Raw genomic sequence first — 21912 nt, 5'->3', positions numbered from 1 at the left:
AAAAAAAATATATATATATATGCAAGTAACTTAAAAGCCCTTTGCTAGAGTACAACTTTACGTACCACGCTAATTCTCTTTGTCCTGATTTCTAGAGTTCTCACCCAAATCCACCCAAGAATTCTTGCAAAAATCATGTGTCTTTTCCCTTTGAGCTTTTCTTTATATTTGGTAGTCCCTGGACACCCACTGATTTTCTGAACCAACATAATGCCAAATTTCCATTTGCCACAGAGATCTAAAGAACAAGTTAAGAGAAACCACACTGTTGTATACCTAAACATGTCTTTGTGTTATTTACCTGTTCTAAGCTATTCTCTGAGATGGTATATCTTCAAGTTCTTCCTTCTTCCAGGGCTGCTCTTCACCTCAATCCTTATTTGACAAACTTCCACTTATTCTTCAAGTTTCAGCTTAAATGCCTCAGCCTTAACCTTTTTAATCCCCTTCTCCAAACCCAAGTCAGTTTCTGTTATTATCTCTAGAAGTTGGACTTTTCCTTCAGACCACATGTAACAAGTTGTATCATTGGTCAGTATAGATGTTCATTAATATCTCTCCTTCTGTAAAATGTAATTCCTTGAGGACCAGAATAGTACTTTTGTAGTCACCATTGTGCATGCAGCACTGAAGCTCTTGGCTGGCTTACTGTAGGTATACAAAAACTAATTTAGAGTAGATGAATTAAAAAAACAAATTTTAATATTGTGTTAAGGAGGGCTTTCAGTATGTGAGAGAATCAATGCTAAACTTTGTGATATAATATCTCAAGTAAAATTGCACCTATTATCTCCATCACTTTTTGCAGTTAAGAATGTGAATTTGTGTTAACTCAAATTGTTATCAGCTATTCCTTGAGCTTGTGTGCTGTATCTGTGATTAAATTATGAAACACATAAGGTTTAAGGGATGTTGCCTTATGCATCCTCTGCACTGCTCAGAGTATTTAGTATGACACTGAGCACACTGTAGGTTCTTAATACTGCTTAGAAAATCAAATTGAGCTGAATCAAATTGGAATGAATCAAAGAAGGAACTTCATAACATTTTGCCTTCTGAGTTTGGCAGATAGAACACTGAAATTCTAGTTAGAATTACTCTACTTAGCTCTCAACTAGCTAGTGATTTTGGAGCCATTTGAAAGCTTTCCAGTTCTCCATTTACAGAATGAGGATAATGCCTGTCATCTTCAGGAGGATGGCATGAAGATTATATGCCATCTTTACATGAAAAAGGCTTAATAAATATGAAGCATTGTCATTCAATACCTGAGCAGGTTAAGCACAGAGCTGCAAGTGATATACTTAAGGTCTAATTCATATAGGTGGAAATCTGTTAGCATGGAGAAAGATACTCAGAAAATGATATAAGATAAAATTTTGTGATTTGATGGCACATTTCCTTGGCTTAGTAATTCTGGGATACCTTTGGATCCTTACCTGTTTTTAGATCTTGGTGAAGAGTATGAGGCTTGCACTAATATCATGTAAAACTTCTTCACTGCTGAACAAAGTTTGTTGTTGATATTATCTTTATCCAATTACATCACATAAACTCCAAATAATGAAGCCAGTGGGACAGTATTTCTAATGGTCCTCTGGCATACTTTTGTCTACTGAGCAATTAATCTATTGGGGGGAATTATCCCTCTCCCACAGTATGTATGAGACTATTGATCATATTCCCACCTTTATCAAAATCTCCATCATAAGGTTGGGCATACAAGTGTATATATGACCCAAGGAGGGCCAATCAGAAGCAAGTTGGGGGAATCGGTAGGAATATCACATGGAAGAAGGATTCCGTCAATCAAATACTGCAAGTCTTTTGGGCATTATTAGCCTGGATTAACTGGAGGGTCTCATTACTGCTACATATAGAGAGGCTGCCTGAAAATAAAGTCACCACAGTAGAAAGAATTGAGAGGTGGATAAACAAAAGGGCAGATACTTGATGATAGATTGGAAGAGTGAAGACACTTGTTCCTGTAACCATTATCCATCACTAGAGTTCCACATAGTTATGTATAAATACATTGTTTATATCTTAACCTAATCTGAGATGGGTTTTATACCCTGCAGTTCAATATCCATAAACACTACTTGCTGTAGACTAGGAATCTTCTGTCCCATCTTAACTTTCCCCATTCCATATCAACAAACACAATAACAATCTTTGTAATTTGGAAGCTTTATGGGTGTAATTTCTTTGAGAACTCTGAAATGATAAACCAAAAGTGTCATTAATAAGTAGGAAGCTTGAAAAACAAGATTTCATGTCGATTGTGTTTATCCTAACCTTACTCATGGAAAAAAGAACCTTCATGTTTGATTATTTTATTATGATAACATTTCCTTTGCATTGTACCTGACTAAACTGTCCTCAGATAAAGGAACTAAAGTAGAGACATATTCATAAAATGTTACAGAGAGGGAGTCTTTGTATAGAACTTCACTCAGTGCTTGAATTTCCAAACAAGTGGCCATCTGGTACACATTATCCCTCTAGTAACAAAAACAGAAACAGAAACAGAAACATCATACCTGAGGGATATATTCTATTTGGGAGCAGTTCTGTTTGAGAGGAAGTTTTCTTTTTTTGTGATCTGAAATCTGCTTGCTTTGACTTTGTTTTAGCTGATGGTGTTTATCCTTTCATTCTGCCATCTCAAATAAACCAAGGGACCACTTCTCTTTTGTTCATTATTACATTATGATTACACAGTACGTATGTGGACTATTTATTAGATGTGCCAGTGAAAGTTTCTCAATTAATAAAAGTATAAACTAATGCATGAATAAACTGATGGATAATCTCTGTAACCATGTAGAATAATTCCACCATTGAAAAATAACTCTGTTGTACTAAGCCTTCAGTTTTTCAAGCCTAACAGCTTCTTATTTCAAACTGCTATTTAAATTCTTCAGTATCCTGTTTGTTTCTAAGGATTCATTCCAGTCTGTTAATGTCTCTTTATAGAAGCATATTCTTCTATAATTCTGTGATTGCATCCTAAGGTCCTACTAATTTTTGCTTTTGTATTTTTATTTGTTTGTTTGCTAATCGGTGCATCATACTGTTATACTCAAAAGGAATATGGAGTAAGCTAAAGTCCTAGGATGTCTCAAATTCTGTACTCGTGTGGGTTTTTATATATTTTTTTCTTATCAAGATTTCTATTGCTAGATTGCATCCATTTAACCAATCTCCCAAAGTAATTGTTTTTTTGGTCCCACAATGTGGCATGTGGGATCTTAGTTCCCCCACCAGGGATGGAACCTGTGCCCCCTGCAGTAGCAGCACGGAACCTTAACCACTGGACCTCCAGGGAATTCCCAATAATTTTTGATCTGTGTTGTCCAGTAGATTTGTCTTTTAGTTTGATAAACTTTTACCTACTATGATGTTCATACAACAATATATTGAATAGAAGAAACACTTTCTAAATATTTTTGAATAGATGAAGTCAGTGAATCTAATGAAATCAGTGATGCATTCAATGCAGTTCTAACTTAGAATGAGTAAGAAATTGAGCTTTTGGAAATCATAGAATTGGTTCTAATCATTAAAGAAAACTTTCTTTGTCATATCACTTTCTGCACTCAGCATTGAAACATGTTATAAAAATATAAATATTCTAGCTAGGACATGTATCAGGAGAAGATTTGGACTTCTCATCTTTGAGCTTTATCATAGTCAGTGGTCCTTTGTTTTTACCTGATGTGTTGCCAATTTAGTGTTTGCCTGACTGCAATAAATTTTCTTTGACATACACTTAATATGAACTTTTAGACATATACTGAGTCTAAAAAAAAAAAAATGAGGGAGGATTGATGTTCCTTTAGTCTTCTCTTCTGTCTCATGGACAGAATTTAGGAAGAGCAGCAAGAAACATACAAGAGAAGCATATGCATCATGGAAAGAAGTAGGTCTTGAAAATACCCAAGGGAAGCCCATGCCACTGAACAACTAATTAGCGTCTTCATTTGTGCTTCACAGCAAGAAATATGAGCATGGAGGGAGGAAATTCCTAGATTTCTCCAGAGAGATTATAAAACAAAGAACTCCTTGATCTGATCTCATTTGTTCTTCTCTTTTGTCTTTACAGACAAAGAGGAGACATAAATAAGCTCCCACCTTCTGTTAAGGGCTGCACTGCTTGCCAATTATTTAAATGATGGAGGAAAGATGGCTATTGGGAATGGCACTTAAAAAGAGAGAAAAAGGCCAAAATACCAATATTATGGTAATAGATTCATTCCCCCTTTACTCCAGATTTGTGCACATTTAAGATAGAAACCAAGAGGCCCTGAGCTGTAAATTCTTGTCACCTTCCTTTGCATAGGCTTAACTGGATAAGCACTTAGAAGTACAGCTACCTCGACATAGCACTGAAATAAGTCAAAGGGAGGGAGGTTCTGGCAAGTTTCTCCAAAACAGCAGTTGTTCCCTCAGAATCAACAATGTCCTGAAAGAATAAGGTAATATTTTACTAAAAAATCCTATTGCCAGACTTTCCTGAAAGATAATAGAATTTAGATTTTAATCCCAAGATTTTTCAGTAATAATAGTAATAGCTGATACTGTAATATTTGTGACATGCCAGGCAGTTTTCTGAGTGCTTCATATGTATTAATTCACACATACATGAAGAAACAGAGTAAACAATTTGCCCAAATTTACGCAGCTGGTAAGTGTTGGAGTTGAGATTGGAACTCCTGCCTGGGCTCTTAACCATACACTAAACTGTTTCTATAGTGATCAACACATTTTAGCCATGTGCCAAACATAGACCACAATCTAAACCATGAATATGTAGTTTAATTATAAAAGAAAATTACTATGTAAAGTTTCTTTTTATTCATTCACCACAAAGACTCTTTGACAAATAAATATTGGTAGGGGCATCAAACATAAATCAAGATTTAAATATCTCATCAGGCCTTTTTATATCCATTGATTTACATATTAAGAGTACCTAATAATTTTTTTTCTTCCACTCTTTTATTTCCATTTTTTTAACATGATAAGATACACATAAAATAAAAATTTACCATTCTAACAATTGTAAATATAGAGTTCAGGGCATTAAGTACATTCACACTGTTGTGCAGCCATCATCACCATCCATCTCCAGAACTCGTCCTCTTGCAAAACTAAAACTATGTCCATTAAACAACTCCCCATTCCTCCCTTCCTCCAGCCTCAGGCAAATACCATTCTACCTTTCCCTCTCTGTGACTTTGACTACTCTAGGTACCTCATATGAGTGGAATCACACAGTATTTCTCTTTATGTGATTGGCTTATTTCACTTAACATAACATCCTCAAGATTCATCCACATTGTAGTATGTGTCAAAATTCCTTTTTAAGGCTGAATACTATTCTATGGTGTGTATACACCACACTTTGCTTATCCATTCATCTGTTGAACATTTGGATTACTCCTACCTTTTAGGTATTGTGAAAAAACTGCCATGAACATGGGTGTAATCTCCCACTCTTTATATGCAAAAGAGAATCTGCCAAAAATTACTATACCTAACTAAAGACAGCTATTTTAATTAAAATTTTGAATCAGTAATAAAATTATAAAACTATGATACCATAAGATTATCAGAAATATTTTTCAATTTAAAATACATTTGTACCATTTGGAATGGTATAAGTTTAAAATCTGTTCATTCATTCCATGAGCACTAAGGAATGCTTATTGTGTGCAGAGTACTGTGTATAGGAAGGGCTAGCAGGGATTCAGTGATGATTAAGGGATGACTCCTATACAAATGGGACCTAAAAGCTAAAGTTTACCTCTTAAGTTAAATCAATAAGATAACAAATGTATAAATACATATAATAAAATATCCATGAGACATTTAGCTTTGTTCATTTGAAGATGGTAATCTAGTATATAATTAACATTTGTGAATGGATTATCTCTGTCAAATATAGTCAGAGTAAGAAGGGAACTGCAGTAACAGAAGTATAAACTAAAACTATGTTAGTATAAATGAATATTATTGCTATTGCTGCATAACGAACCACTCCAAAACTCAATGGCATTCTAGGTTGAGCTCAGCTGGGCAGTTCTTCCTCAGGCTTAAGCAACTGAGTGTCTCTGTTTCTCACTGCAGGTGCATGGACAGCCTCCCAGCCATGGCATGTTATTTTCATAGCAATGCATATGTGCAAGAGAGCATCTGCAGATACATACAAGGCCTCTAAGGCCTAGGCTCAGAAATGGTACCTTGTCATATCTACCTCATTCCATTGGCCAAAACAAACCATATAGCCAATCTCAAAGTCAAGAGAAATGAAAATAGACTTGACTCCAAGTTTAAAGAACTGCCAAGTCACATGGCAAAAAGCGTGGATACAGGACGAGGAAAACTGGCACCAGTGAGACAAACTCCCACAGTGGAAGAAAGTAAATGTAAATTCTGACTAGAAGATTAGCAGTTGGCTCACTGAAGGGAAGTTCTCTTAGTAGGAAACCAAAATTAATAAAGGTTATATGAAATAAAAATTGTTGTCAAGGTATTAGATGTGCCTTGAAACAAATACCCATTGCAAATTGTGATTAGACATTACTCAGAGTTTTCAGTGTAGCAGCAAATTGTCTGAGTTTGCGTATCTGAATGCCTTTAAAAATTGAAAATGACTATAATTGGGAATGTGGGGAATGGATGAAGGCAAGTATTCTTAGAAATGTCCATGACATGAGCAAATGTGGAAAAAAAGCAATTAGGGAATAATCAATTGTATAACAAACAATTTTATAAGGAAATAGTGAGGATAATGAGAGATACAGTATAGAGTTTTGTAAATGTATTAAAAAAAAGATTTGTTTTTTACTCAATGGGTTCTGTGGAAACTTAAAGATTTTTGAACAAATGTTAAAAACAACTAAAGTGGAGAGACCTTCAGGATGACGGAAGAGTAAGGCATGGAGATCACCTTCCTCCCCACAAATACATCAGAAATACAACTACATGTGGAACAACTCCTAAAGGACACCTACTGAATGCTGGAAGAAGACCTCAGACCTCCCAAAAGGCAAGAAACTTCCCACATACCTGGGTAGGGCAAAACAAAAAACAAAGACAAAAGAATAGGGACAGGACCTGCACTTCTGGGAGGGAGAAGTGAAGGAAGAAAAGTTTCCACACACTAGGAAGCCCCTTTGCAGGCGGAGACAGGGGATGGGTGGGGGAGGGAAGCTTCAGAGCCACGGAGGAGTGCGCAGCAACAGGGGTGCAGAGGGCAAAGAGGAGTGATTCCCACACAGAGGATCAGTGCCGACCAGCACTCACCAGCCCGAGAGGCTTGTCTGCTCACCGGCCAGGGCGGGTGGGGGAGGGGAGCTGAGGCTCGGGCTTCGGAGGTCAGACCGCAGGGAGAGGACTGGGGTTGGCTACGTGAACACAGCCTGAAGGGGAACAGCTAGACGGGAGGGAGTCCGGGAAAAAGTCTGGACCTGCCTAAGAGGCAAGAGAACATTGTTTTGGGGTGCGTGAGGAGAGGGGATACAGAGCACCGCCTAAATGAGCTCCAGAGATGGGTATGAGCTGCAGCTAACAGCGCGGACCACAGAGATGGGAACGAACCACTAAGGCTGCGGTTGCAGCCACAAAGAACCCTGTATGCAAGCACAGGTCAATATCCACACCGCCCCTCCCAGGAGCCTGTGCAGCCCGCCACTGCCAGGGTCCCGTGATCCAGGGACAACTTCCCCGGGAGAACACACGGCGCGCCTCAGGCTGGTACAACGTCACTCTGGCCTCTGCCGCCACAGGCTCGCCCCGCACTCCGTACCCTTCCCTCCCTCCGGCCTGAGTGAGCAGAGCCCCCTAATAAGCTGCTACTTTAACCCCGTCCTGTCTGAGCGAAGAACAGATGCCCTCAGGTGACCTACACGCAGATGCAGGGATAGATCCAAAGCTGAGCCCCAGGAGCTGTGTGAACAAAGAAGAGAAAGGGAAATCTCCCCCAGAAGCCTCAGGAGCAGCGGATTAAATATCCACAATCAACTTGATGTACCCTGCATCTGTGGAATACATGAATAGCCAAAGAATCATCCCAAAATTGACGCAGTGGAATTTGGATGCAACAATATACATTTTTTCCCCTTATTTTTGTGTTCTGAGTGTGTATGTGTATGCTTCCTTGTGTGATTTTGTTTGTATAGCTTTGCTTTTACCATTTGTCCTAGGGTTCTGTCTGTCCGATTTTTTTGTTTTTTGTTTTTTCTCACTTTTCTTATGAGCCGTATGGCTGACAGGGTCTTGGTGCTCTGGTCGGGTGTCAGGTCTGTGCCTCTAAGGTGGAGAAGCCGAGTTCTGGACATTGGTCCACCAGACACCTCCCGGCTCCACGTAATATCAAACGGCGAAAGGTCTCCCAGAGATCTACATCTCAGTGCTAAGACCCAGCGCCACTGAACGACCAGCAAGCTACAGTGTTGGCACCCTTTGCGAAACAAGTAAAAAGACAGGAACACAACACCACCCATTAGCAGAGAGGCTGCCTAAAATCATAGGGCTTCCCTGGTGGCGCAGTGGTTGAGAGTCTGCCTGCCGATGCAGGGGACACGGGTTCGTGCCCTGGTCCGGGAAGATCCCACATGCCACAGAGTGGCTGGGCCCGTGAGCCATGGCCGCTGAGCCTGCGCGTCCAGAGCCTGTGCTCCACAATGGGAGAGGCCACAACAGTGAGAGCCCCGCGTACCACAAAAACAAACAAACAAACAAATCATAATAAGGTCACAGACGCCTCAAAACAAACCACCAGATGTGGTCCTGTCCACCAGAGAGACAAGATCCCAGCTCATCCATCAGAACACAGGCACTAGTCCCCTCCACCAGGAAGCCTACACAACCCACTGAACCAACCTCAGCCACTGGAGGCAGACACCAAAAACAACGGGAACTACGAACCTGCAGCCTGCGAAAAGGAGACCCCAAACACAGTAAGATAAGCAAAATGAGAAGACAGAGGAACACACAGCAGATGAAGGAGCAAGGTAAAAACCCACCAGACCAAACAAATGAAGAGGAAATAGACAGTCTACCTGAAGAAGGATTCAGAGTAATGATAGTAAAGATGATCCAAAATCTTGGAAATAGAATGGAGAAAATACAAGAAACATTTAACAAGGACGTGGAAGAACTAAAGAGCAAACAGACAATGATGAACAACACAATAAATGAAATTAAAAATTCTCTAGAAGGCATCAATAGCAGAATAACTGAGCAGAAGAACGGATAAGTGACCTGGAAGATAAAATAGTGGAAATAACTACTGCAGAGCTGAATAAAGAAAAAAGAATGAAAAGAATTGAGGACAGTCTCAGAGACCTCTGGGACAACATTAAATGCACCAACATTTGAATCATAGGGGTCCTAGAAGAAGAGAAAAAGTAAGGGACTGAGAAAATAGACTGAGAAGAGATTATAGTTGAAAACTTCCCTAATATGGCAAAGAAAATAGTTAATCAAGTCCAGGAAGAGCAGAGAGTCTCAAACAGGATAAATCCAAGGAGAAACACACCAAGACACATATTAATCAAACTATCAAAAATTAAATACAAAGAAAAAATAGTAAAAGCAGCAAGGGAAAAGCAACAAATAACATACAAGGGAATCCCCATAAGGTTAACAGATTATTTTTCAGCAGAAACTCTGCAAGCCAGAAGGGACTGGCAGTATATATTTAAAGTGATGACAGGTAAAAACCTATAACCAAGTTGACTCTACACAGCAAGGATCTCATTCACATTCGACATAGAAATTAAAACCTTTGCAGACAAGCAAAAGCTAAGAGAATTCAGCACCGCCAAACCACCTTAACAACAAATGCTAAAGGAACTTCTCTAGGAAGGAAAAACAAGAGAAGGAAAAGATCTACAATAAGAAACCCAAAACAATTAAGAAAATGGTTATAGGAACATACATATGGATAATTACCTTAAATGTAAATGGATTAAATGCTCCAGCCAGAAGACATAGACTGGCTGAATGGATACAAAAAAAAGACCCATATATATGCTGTGTGCAAGAGACCCAATTCAGACTTAGGGACACATACAGACTGAAAGTGAAGGGATGGAAAAAGATACTCCACGCAAATGGAAATCAAAAGAAAGCTGGAGTAGCAATACTCATATCAGACAAAATAGACATTAAAATAAAGACTATTACAAGAGACAAAGAAGGACACTACATAATGAACAAGGGATCAATCCAAGAAGAAGATGTAACAATTGTAAATATTGATGCACCCAACACAGGAGCACCTCAATACGTAAGGCAAATGCTAACAGTTATAAAAGGTGAAACTGACAGTAACACAATCATAGTAGCGGACTTTAACACCCCACTTTCACCAATGGACAGATCATCGAAAATGAAAATAAATAAGGAAACACAAGCTTTAAATGATACATTAAACAAGATGGACTTAATTGATATTTATAGGGCATTCCATCCAAAAACAACAGAATACACTTTCTTCTCAAGTGCTCATGGAATATTCTCCAGGATAGATCATATCTTGGTCACAAATCAAGCCTTGGTAAATTTAAGAAAATTTATGAAGTATCTTTTCTGACCACAACAATGCTATGAGACTAGATATTAATTACATGAAAAAACTGTAAAAAATACAAACCCATGGAAGCTAAACAATACACTAAGTAATAACTAAGAGATCACTGAAGAAATCAGAGAGGAAATAAAAAATTCCTAGAAACAAATGACAATGAAAACACAACGACCCAAAACCTATGGGATGCAGCAAAAGCAGTTCTAAGAGGGAAGTTTATAGCAATACATCCTACCTCAAGAAACAAGAATCATCTCAAAAATAACCTAACCTTACATCCAAAGCAATCAGGGAAAGAAGAACAAAAAACCCTGAAGTTAGCAGAAGGAAAGAAAGCATAAAGATCAGAGCAGAAAAAAATGAAATAGAAATAAAGAAAACAATAGCAAAGATCAATAAAACTAAAACCTAGTTTTTTGAAAAGATAAAAAAAATTGGTAAACCATTAGCCAGACTCATCAAGAAAAAAAGGGAGAAGATTCAAATCAACAGAATTAGAAATGAAAAAGGAGAAGTAACAAAGGATCATGAGAGATTACTACAAGCAACTATATGCCAATAAAACAGACAACCTGAAACAAATGGACAAATTCTTAGAAAAGCACAACCTTCCGAAACTGAAACAGGAAGAAATAGGAAATATAAACGGACCAATCACAAGCACTGAAACAGAGACTGTGATTAAAAATCTTCCAACAAACAAAAGCCCAGGACCAGATGGCTTCACAGGAGAATTCTATCAAACATTTAGAGAAGAGCTAACACCTATCCTTCTCAAACTCTTCCAAAATAGAGCAGAGGGAGGAACACTCCCAAAGTCATTCTACAAGGCCACCATCACAGTGACACCAAAACCAGATAAAGATGTCACAAAAAAAGAAAACTACAGGCCAATATCACTGATGAACATAGATGCAAGAATCCTCAACAAAATACTAGCAAACAGAATCCAACAGCACATTAAAAGGATAATACACCATGATCAAGTGGGGTTTATCCCAGGAATGCAAGGATTCTTCAATATACGCAATCAATGTGATACACCATATTATCAAATTGAAGGGAAAAAACCATATGATCATCACAACAGAAGCAGAAAAAGCTTCCAATAAAATTCAACACCAATTTATCATAAAAACCCTCCAGAAATTAGGCATAGAAGGAACTTTCCTCCACATAATAAAGGCCATATATGACAAACTCACAGCCAACATCGTTCTCAATGGTGAAAAACTGAAACTATTTCCACTAAGATTGGGAACAAGACAAGGTTGCCCACTCTCACCACTATTATTCAACATCATTTTGGAAGTTTTGGCCACAGCAATCAGAGAAGAAAAAGAAATAAAAGGAATACAAATTGGAAAAGAAGAAGTAAAACTGTCCCTGTTTGCAGAAGTCATGATACTATACATAGAGAAACCCTAAGATGCTATCAGAAAACTACCAGAGCTAATCAATGAATTTGGTAAAGTAGCAGGATACAAAATTAATGCACAGGAGTATCTTCCATTTCTAAACACTGATGGAAAATCTGAAAGAGAAATTAAGGAAGCACTCCCATTCACCACTGTGACAAAAAGAATAAAATACCTAGGAATAAAGCTACCCAAGGAGTGAAAACACCTGTATGCAGAAAATTATCAGACACTGATGAAGGAAATTAAAGATGATCCAAACAGATGGAGACATATACCGTGTTCTCAGATTGGAAGAATCAACATTGTCAAAATGACTATACTACTCAAAGCAATGTACAGATTCAATGCAATCCCTACGAAACTACCAATAGCATTTTTCACAGAGCTAGAACAAAAAATTTCACAATATTTATGGAAACACAAAAGACCCTGAGTAGCCAAAGCAACGTTGAGAAAGAAACATGGAGCTGTAGGAATCAGGCTCCCTGACTTCAGACTACACTATAAATCTACAGTAATCAAGACAGTATGATACTGGCACAAAAACAGAAATATAGATCAATGGGACAGGATAGGAAGCCCAGAGATAACAACAATGCACATATTGTCACCTAGTTTTGGTAAAGGAGGCAAGAATATACAGTGGAGAAAAGACAGCCTCTTCAATAAGTGGTGCTGAGAAAACTGGACAGCTACATGTAAAATATTGAAATTAGAACACTCCCTAACACCATACACAAAAATAAACTCAAAATGGATTAAAGACCTAAATATAAGGCCAGACACTCTAAAACTCTTAGAGGGAAACATAGGCAGAACACTCTATGACATAAATGACAGCAATATCCTTTTTGACCCACCTCCTAGGGAAATGGAAATAAAAACAAAAATAAACAAACGGGACCTAATGAAACTTAAAAGCTTTTGCACAGCAAAGGAAACCATAAACAAGACAAAAAGACAACCCTCAGAATGGGAGAAAATATTTGCAAATGAAGCAACTGCCAAAGGATTAATCTCCAGAATTTACAAGCAGGTCACGAAGCTCAATATCAAAAAAACAAACAACCCAATCCAAAAATGGGCAGAAGACCTAAACACACATTTCTCCAAAGAAGATATACAGATTGCCAACAAACACATGAAAGAATGCTCAATATCACTAATCATTAGAGAAATGCAAATCAAAACTACAATGATGTATCACCTCACACCAGTCAGAATGGCCATCATCAAAATATCTACAAACAATAATGCTGGAGAGGCGATAGAGAAAAGGGAACCCTCTTGCACTGTTGGTGGGAATGTAAATTGATACAGCCACTGTGGAGAACAGTATAGAGGTTCCTTAAAAAACTACAAATAGAACTACCATATGACCCAGCAATCCCACTACTGGGCATGTACCCTGAGAAAACCATAATTCAAAAAGAGTCATGTACCACAATGTTCACTGCAGCACCATTTACAATAGCCAGGACATGGAAGCAACCTAAGTGTCCATCAAGAGATAAATGAATAAAGAAGATGTGGCACATATATACAGTGGAATATTACTCAGCCATAAAAAGAAAACAAATTGAGTTATTTGTAGTGAGGTGGATGGACCTAGAGTCTGTCATACAGAGTGAAGTAAGTCAGAAAGATAAAAACAAATACCATATGCTAACACATGTATATGGATTCTAAGAAAAAAAAAATAGTCATGAAGAACCTAGGGACAAGATGGGAAGAAAGACGCAGACCTACTAGCGAATGGACTTGAGGACACGTGGAGGGGGAAGGGTAAGCTGGGACTAAGTGAGAGAATGGAATGTACTTATATATACTACCAAATGTAAAATAGATAGCTCTTGGGAAGCAGCCACATAGCACAGGGAGATCATCTCAGTGCTTTGTGACCACCTAGAGGGGTGGGATAGGGAGGGTGGGAGGGAGACACAAGAGGGATGAGATATGGGGATACATGTATATCTGTAGCTGATTCACTTTGTTATAAAGCAGAAACTAACACACCATTGTAAAGCAATTATACTCCAGTAAGATGTTAAAAAACAAAAAAACAAACAAAAAAGTAACTAAAGTAGTGAAGTGGGAGGAAAAAAATCTGCCTGGGTACATGAAATGGAGAGGAATAGCAGTGTCTAGAAAGCAGGATTCTAGATAAAATAATTGAAGACATGACCCTCAACTGGTTGTGAAGTATAATGACAATGAAAGGAAGATAATAAAGTGAGAGCACTTGGGATGTGATAGGATTGAGAAGTTGTAAAAAAGGTAGAGAATTCAAAGATTTTAACTCAAAGTTATCAAGTCTGGGTGACCAGACATATGAAAAGATGTTTACTTAACATAAATCAAGAGTAGGACTAATTTTAGTGAGAATTCTGCATAGAGAGAATGCGTGTGTGTCCTGAGATGAGAGAGTCTGTGGTATTTCAAAAAATTAAATAAACAAAACAAAACGGAAGAAGATGAAGAAGACCAATATAATTGGAATTCAGGAAGTTAGGAAGAGAGTAAGAGAGAAAGTGTTAACCACTAAGACTCGAGAAATAAGCAGAATCTATATAGTAAGGTTTTTAAGTCAGGTTAAATATTTGAAACTTTGTGAACAACAATATGAAGTTCTAAGCACAAAAAAAACAAGATGTGATCAATATTTCTGAAAAATCAATCTGATGTCTAAGTTGATATAGAAAAGGAAATTACTAATTAAACCAATTATTTACAGTATACACAGTCTTTCACCATAAATGTGTCACCAATGGAATTATGTCAACATGTCTTCTGTGTAAACAAAATAACTAAAATGGATTGAACATGTTTTTTTCCTGAATAATAAAGGAAAAACAGCATAATCCCTGTTTTACAAATTAAAATACACATCTTTCTTCACAGCAATACCATTAACTACTTAGACACTAGTTAGAAACGTCCCTGATTATTAACAATGAAATACAATTTGTGAAAATAAAATAAAGTGATAGGCAAACTCCCGGATACATCAAAAGATTATTTACTGTGAAGCAGTAATAATATGTTCATCTAAGAAGGAAGCTGCCATAATCCTACCTAATCAAAATCCATTGTGTCTGGACAGAACACATTAGTTCTGGCATGTCATCACTACTAAGAACTGTGTCTTCAGGTTGGATGGAGAAAGGGGTATATTATTTTGGTGATTATCAAATATTTCTTTATTGTGGAATAATTTCTCAGTTTGTCTTCTCTGCTGCCTTGGATATTTTGATACAAAATCAGAATTTACAGAATATTCAGGTGTTGTTTTAAAAAAAAAAGAACACTCTGATTTGGTCCTAATTGGGTGGAAAGGCAAGCAAAATAAATATCATATCACATATCAATTTTCTAAATAGTCTACACATTTTCCTTTTTGTCCACAAAATGACATTTAAATATATCATAACTTTGCATATCATTTTTTATCTTCTCCTGAACATGATTAAAGATTGTGTAGATTCACATATAAATGTATCACCTATACCTGTAATTCAAATATGCAATTTTTTTACTTTAACCTTTTAAATTAAACTTGTGAAAAACTGTAAAGGTTAAAGTCAGAGTGAACTGATTCCACTTTCACCTTAGTCAAAGTTGAATTTACTGTTATTAAATTACTTAAAAGGAAGTCACAAATATTCTTTTTATAACTGCAAAGCCATTTTTAAGAGTATCTAAGTAAAAATAATAGTAAAATACACTTAAGCTCTCCAAAGGGGAGCCATTAAAAGCAAAGGATAATAACAGAAAGCAACATAAGTAACAATTACCAAATCCTATTTTAGTTCTTTTTTCTCTCATGTATTGCAAACATTTTATTTCTCAAATTTTGCTTCTACTTTGACTTTATTAAGGATTTTTTGCCATGAAGAAATTTTGTAATGCAGCTCAAATCAACACTTAGCCCTACTGTTGCTTCTGGATATTTTTCAATGCTTAGAAATAAGTGCAATTAAATTCTCCAATGTTTCCTTCTTGTACTTTTTTTAATGGCTCCTATTTTATATTATGATATTCATCTTCACTAATCATGAGGAAAATTCAAATCAAAACCACAGGGAGATATCACCTCATATTTGTCAGGATGGTTACTATCAGAAAAAACAACAAGAACCACCACAACAGATGTTGGCAAGAATGTGGAGAAACTGGAACCACTGTACACTGTTGTTAGGGATGCAAAATAGCGCAGATGCTATCAAAAACAATACAGAGGTTCCTCAAAAAATTAAACCTAGAACTACCCAGCAATCCTACTTCTGGGTATATATCCAAAAGAATTGAAATTAGGATCCCCAAAGAATATTAGCACTCCCATGTTCATTGCAGCACTATTCACAATAACTAAGATGAAATAACAAAAATGCCCATCGACAGACATATGGATAAAGAAAATGTGCTCTCTACATACAGTGGAATAATATTCAGCCTTAAAAAAGAAGGAAATTCTACAACAATCAACAACATGGATAGACCTTGAGGAATTTATGCTAAGTGAAATAAACCAGTCACAAGTACTATATGATATCACTTACATGAGGTATCTAAAATAGACAGATTCATAAAATCAAAGAGTTGAATGATGGTTGCCAGGGGCTAGAGGGAGGGAAAAGTGGGGTGTTATCAATCGACAGTCATAAAGTTTCGGTTAAGTAAGATGAATAAGCTCTAGAGATCTGCTCTACGATATAGTACCTGTAGTCAACAATAATGTATTGTGCAATTAAAATTTGTTAAGATGATAGATCTCACATTATGTGTCCTTACCACAATGATAGTGTCGGAAAGATACTTAGTTCATTGGAAATTTACTGTGGGGTAATGACTAAGAATAGGGTGTGGGGGAGGATGACATTTTCTTGTTTTCTTGTGACTATTTCAAAGTTTTCAGCAACACTAATTGAATGACCCACTTTAATCAATGCCACTCATATCACATATTAATCTTCACATTTATCTGGATTTCTGACCTCTATTGTGTTCCATTAATATGGCTTTTTATTTTTGAATCAGTTATACTATTTTAAGTATTTTAACTTTAAAATTTATTTTAACATTTATTAATAATAGCTTTCTGCATAAATCATTTAATTGGCAGATGCTGGTAGTATGTTCAGTTTGAAGGAGAGGTCAAGAAAAAGACTCTATCTGGGTAAATTAAACAAATTTGACTAAAGATTGGTAAAGAAGTCAGCTCAGGGGCAGAAGTATTCTCCAGTGTTGGATGAAGGATAAATCTTTTTGTGTCCCCAGAACAGGTAAACACTTGTAGATCCTAAATGTGAGTCAGGGAGAGCCAAGTCAGAACTTGAGGAAGCTCAACTATCCCTTCAGGAGCAGACTTACATGCAAGAGGCTTTAGCACCACAGTCCCGCCTGGACATGTGCTAGGGACCCCTGTCACTGGCTGGGGCACTTCTTAACCTTAAAGTTACACAGTGCACTGTATGATCCCCACTAGCATGTATAAGCCATGAAGGCAGGAATTGTCTCTTTTGTCCGTTGTTCTACCCCCAGCATCAAGAACTGAGCCTGGCATAGAATAAGAATTCAATAAACAATTGCTGAATGCTGAATAATGAATGGAAAAAATTCTGGAATAAAGCACATAATATACTTTGGCTGGAAACAATTCTTTATCCATCACACTCAACATCTTGTGTTCACACAGTTTGGCTGACCTTGTAACTGTAGAAATGGAACATGTGTCAGTCTTGTCACTGGGAGTTATGCTAATCAGATCTTTGATAAGCTATAAGGCCTATTGTGTATTGCCTGTATTGTTCACCAGTTTCAGAATTTTTTTTTTTATTTAGGCAAGGTTTTTTTTCTATAAGAATTTAAAAAATAATCTGCTTTTTTTAAAAAAAAACAAACAAACCAGCATTTGCACTGTATCTTGTTAAATTAATAGATTTTTTTTGAGAAAAGTGACACATCTATATTTAGCTGCCCAATCCAATAATAGATAATGCCTTCCTATTTATTAAAGCCCTATTTTATGACCTTAAGTAGCTTTATAATTTGTTTTCACGTATGTCTTGCATACATTTTGTTAACCTTCTTTCTAAGTATTGTATATATTATTTGCCTATTGTAAATGAGATGTTTTCCTTCATTGTATTTTCTCTTGGATTTATTGCTATATAGAAAGATACTTTTATAAGTAAATATTGGGTGCAACTACATTACTGAATGTTCTTATTAATCATAATAACATTCCATTTCACTCTCTTGAGTTGTACAATTGTCATCTGCAATGATAAATATTTTTTCTATTAATACCTTATTTTTTCACAACTAATTGTAGCACTAGTAACTAGAACAATTTTAAATTAATTAACTAAAATTAAACATCCTTTCTCTGTCTTGACTGTGAAATTCTGGTATTTCATTACATAACGCTAAATAAACAAATATATACATACATATATACATATATACTCATATTAAAAAGCAATCCATATATCCCTATTATACTAAGAATTTTTAAATCTAAAACAACTGAAGAAAAATTTTAGCCAATTTATGTTTAGCATTTCTAGCAATCACATGATTTTTGTTTTGAATTACCATGGTGAATGATTAACAGATTTCCTAACCATAGAAACACGACTGCATGCCTGCTATGAAACAGATTTACTAGTGATACATTATATTATACATATATACATTATAATATTATAACAGATGATTGAGTTTATATTTTAATAAACTTTCATAAATGTAATTGTTCTGTAGTTGTTTATATGGGAGAATGCATGTATCTGTGCGAATGTACACACATGCTGGTACTGTGCCAGCCATGAAAACACATCTATCAAATCTCTGACTCTGGGAGCATAATTAACTGACGGCCCCAGTTGCTACATTCTCAAGAATGTAGCATTTGCTCCAGAAGCAAGCATCCCATGGGCTGCTCCCACCAAATAAGGGATACTAAAGTAACTTTGGTCAAAGACTTCCTATGGGTCTTGCTTAACTTCTTTAGAACTGTACTGAAATCTAAGACTCATCCTCCCAACTTATTTTTCCTTCCTTCTCTCCTTTGTAAGGCTCAGACATGGAAGACAGACTCATGGAGCTAGCAGTTACCTTGACTCATTTCCCATTCTCTTTCACAGGCATGTCTCCTAGTAAATCTCTTGCATGTCTAGTCCCATTTTGGTGTCCACTTCTCAGAGGACTCAAACTATCACAAGTGTACCCAGAGTGGTCAGAGAAAAGAGGATGTTAGATGGGGATTTGAGACTGGCTTACAGTGAACAACAGACTCTAAAATGGGCTGAGTTGGCATAGATACCATCACGGTCCTTCTGTTAGAATGGGGACCTATGGGAATAAGGTAATAAATGATGTTCTGGACAAAGTCTAGCTCTCAATGGCCCACTGTGTCTTCAGACGCATACCAGTGGTTATTTCCTCAGACTCCAAGTATATTATTGGAATTGATAAATTTGGCAGTTGAAGTAACTCCCACATTGGGTTCTTGGCCTGTAGGGTAAGAGCTATCATAGTAGGAAAGGTCAAGTGAAAAATCTTTGAAACTGAATCCCCTACCTTGCCCAAGATAACAATTCAAACACAATATCACAGGCTGAAGAGACAACAGAAACTAGTGAAGTGATTAAGGACCTAAAGAAGCAACAATAGCAGTCTCTACTACATTCAATTCACAAATCTGACCCCTGAAGAAATTGGATCCTGGAGAAAGACTGCAGACTACCTCAGCCCTGATCATAGCTGCTATGCTAATATGTTATCATTGCTTAAAACAGATTAATAGGATTATCGATTTAGTAAATGCATTCTTTTTTACTGCAATTAGAAGACAGACTTCATATACAGGACTTTTTAGGCTTTGCCTCAGGGCTTTTTAAGTCTCCTGTCCTGTGCTATACTTATAGTCTAAAGAGATCTAAACCACCTGAACATTTAAGAAAATGACACACTGACTCATTACATCAGTGACATTACACTTACTGATAAAATGAGCAAGAGGTGGCTAGTATGCTAGTATGCTAAAGACCGTGGTGAGATACATGCACTTCAGAGGGAGATAAATCATATAAATGCTTAAGACCTGTGACTTCTGTAAAGCTTTTAGAGGTCCAATCATCAGGTACCCTGTCAAAGTAAAAGACAAATTGCTGCATCATTCATTTCTTACCACAATGAAGAAAGCACAGCACTCACTGGCTTCTGGAAGTAATACATTTTACACCTATTGATAAACCAGCCCATATATGGGGTTACATGGAAGGCCCTAGCCTTGAGTGAGTCCCAGAGAAGGAAAGGATTCTGTGACAAATTTAGGCTGTGGTGCAAGAGGCATTATTGTTAGAGTCATTACCATCTGGCAGACACTATGATGTTGGTGGTGTTAAGTGGTGGGAAAAGATGCCATATGGAGCTGTGGCAAGCCCCAGTGGGAGTATCACAATGCAGGTCCATGGGATTCTGGAATAAGGCCATGGCACCTCCAATAGAGAATTATATAGCCTTTGAGAAACCGTTCCTGACCTGTTAATGAGTCCTAGTAGAAATGGAATTCTTGGCCATAAGACACAATGTGACCATACGCCTACAACTGCCATTATAAACTGGGTTAGAAGGAAAAAATGTAAATTCAAAATGAGAAAATATGTGCAAAATGTAATATACTTCAATATACAATAAAATTCTTATGCTGATATTTCACATACACACAAAAATAAATGTAGGGAGGAGTCCTAAAGGATAACAAGATTGGTTTGAGATCATATGTCTCAGACAATTGTATATAGTATAAAACTATACATCAATCAGATTTAAATATAAATTTTCACATTTTACTATGATAATTTAATCTCCTTGGGAAAGAATTACCTGTATTTAAATTCATACAACAGTAATATATACTTCAGATATACAGATCTATATACATATAGATCTATACAATACTTTAGAATTCATTTATAGAGATACAGAGTAATTACCTTATAGAAATGCTGACTTAATGAGTCATAAAGTAGCTAGCATATTACAAGTTCTCAAAAAATGTGACTTCTACAACCTTCCTTTGTATAAGTTTGTTTTGATATTGAAAAGTTTTTAAATTAAAATTACGATTTTATTCAAATGTAATAGTTTCATTTTTCAATTTCATTCTCCTTATGTTTTTAACTAAAATGAATAACAATCAAGAAACAAAAAACAACTTCAAGAATAGAACACAGAATTGTGTGAACACCAGGGGAAAAATTTTTTTTTTAATTGTAGCTATGCAGTAGATTAAAAAAAAAAAAAAAAAAAAAAACTCCCCGTTAAGGAAAGTGTTTTGTCTCCTGAGTATGCAGATTTGACAGATTCTTCCATTTAATCATGAAATAATCTCTCAATAGATTTCCTCAGACTCCTAGTTTATATCATTAAGATTGAATTATAAGAAAAAGGAGAGGATCAGTGTATTCCAGAAAAATCTTGAACTGTTTCTTGACGTGAGGCTAATTCCATCAGTGTCACCTCACATACAGAATTTGTTCTTTGTAACAATTCAGGGCAAATATATAGAAGAGCCAGATAACTGGAACTAATGTACTAGAAAAGACCAAGTAAGGGAACACAGGATTGTGTGCCAAGAAGCCATGAGAGCAAGGACTCTTAAGCAGCTTCTGTGTGGGATGCTGACTTGGGATGAAGCAAAAGAGGGTGGTCACAGACATGTGCTAAGGAAATGTCAACACATGATCTCCAGCAAAGTGTAATATTTGGATTTTCACAAAAGGACAGTAAGTGTTTCCTCATCATCCTCTCACCTTTGGTTTGGCTAAAAGTCTCTGTGATGGCTTAGAATATTTGGTTAGATTAGTCAACAGAGTCGTT

The sequence above is a fragment of the Leucopleurus acutus genome, assembly GCF_964270905.1.
Source record: "Leucopleurus acutus genome assembly, chromosome: 4".
In the NCBI taxonomy this organism is placed as follows: domain Eukaryota; kingdom Metazoa; phylum Chordata; class Mammalia; order Artiodactyla; family Delphinidae; genus Leucopleurus; species Leucopleurus acutus.
Note: the sequence above shows the minus strand (reverse complement) of the source record.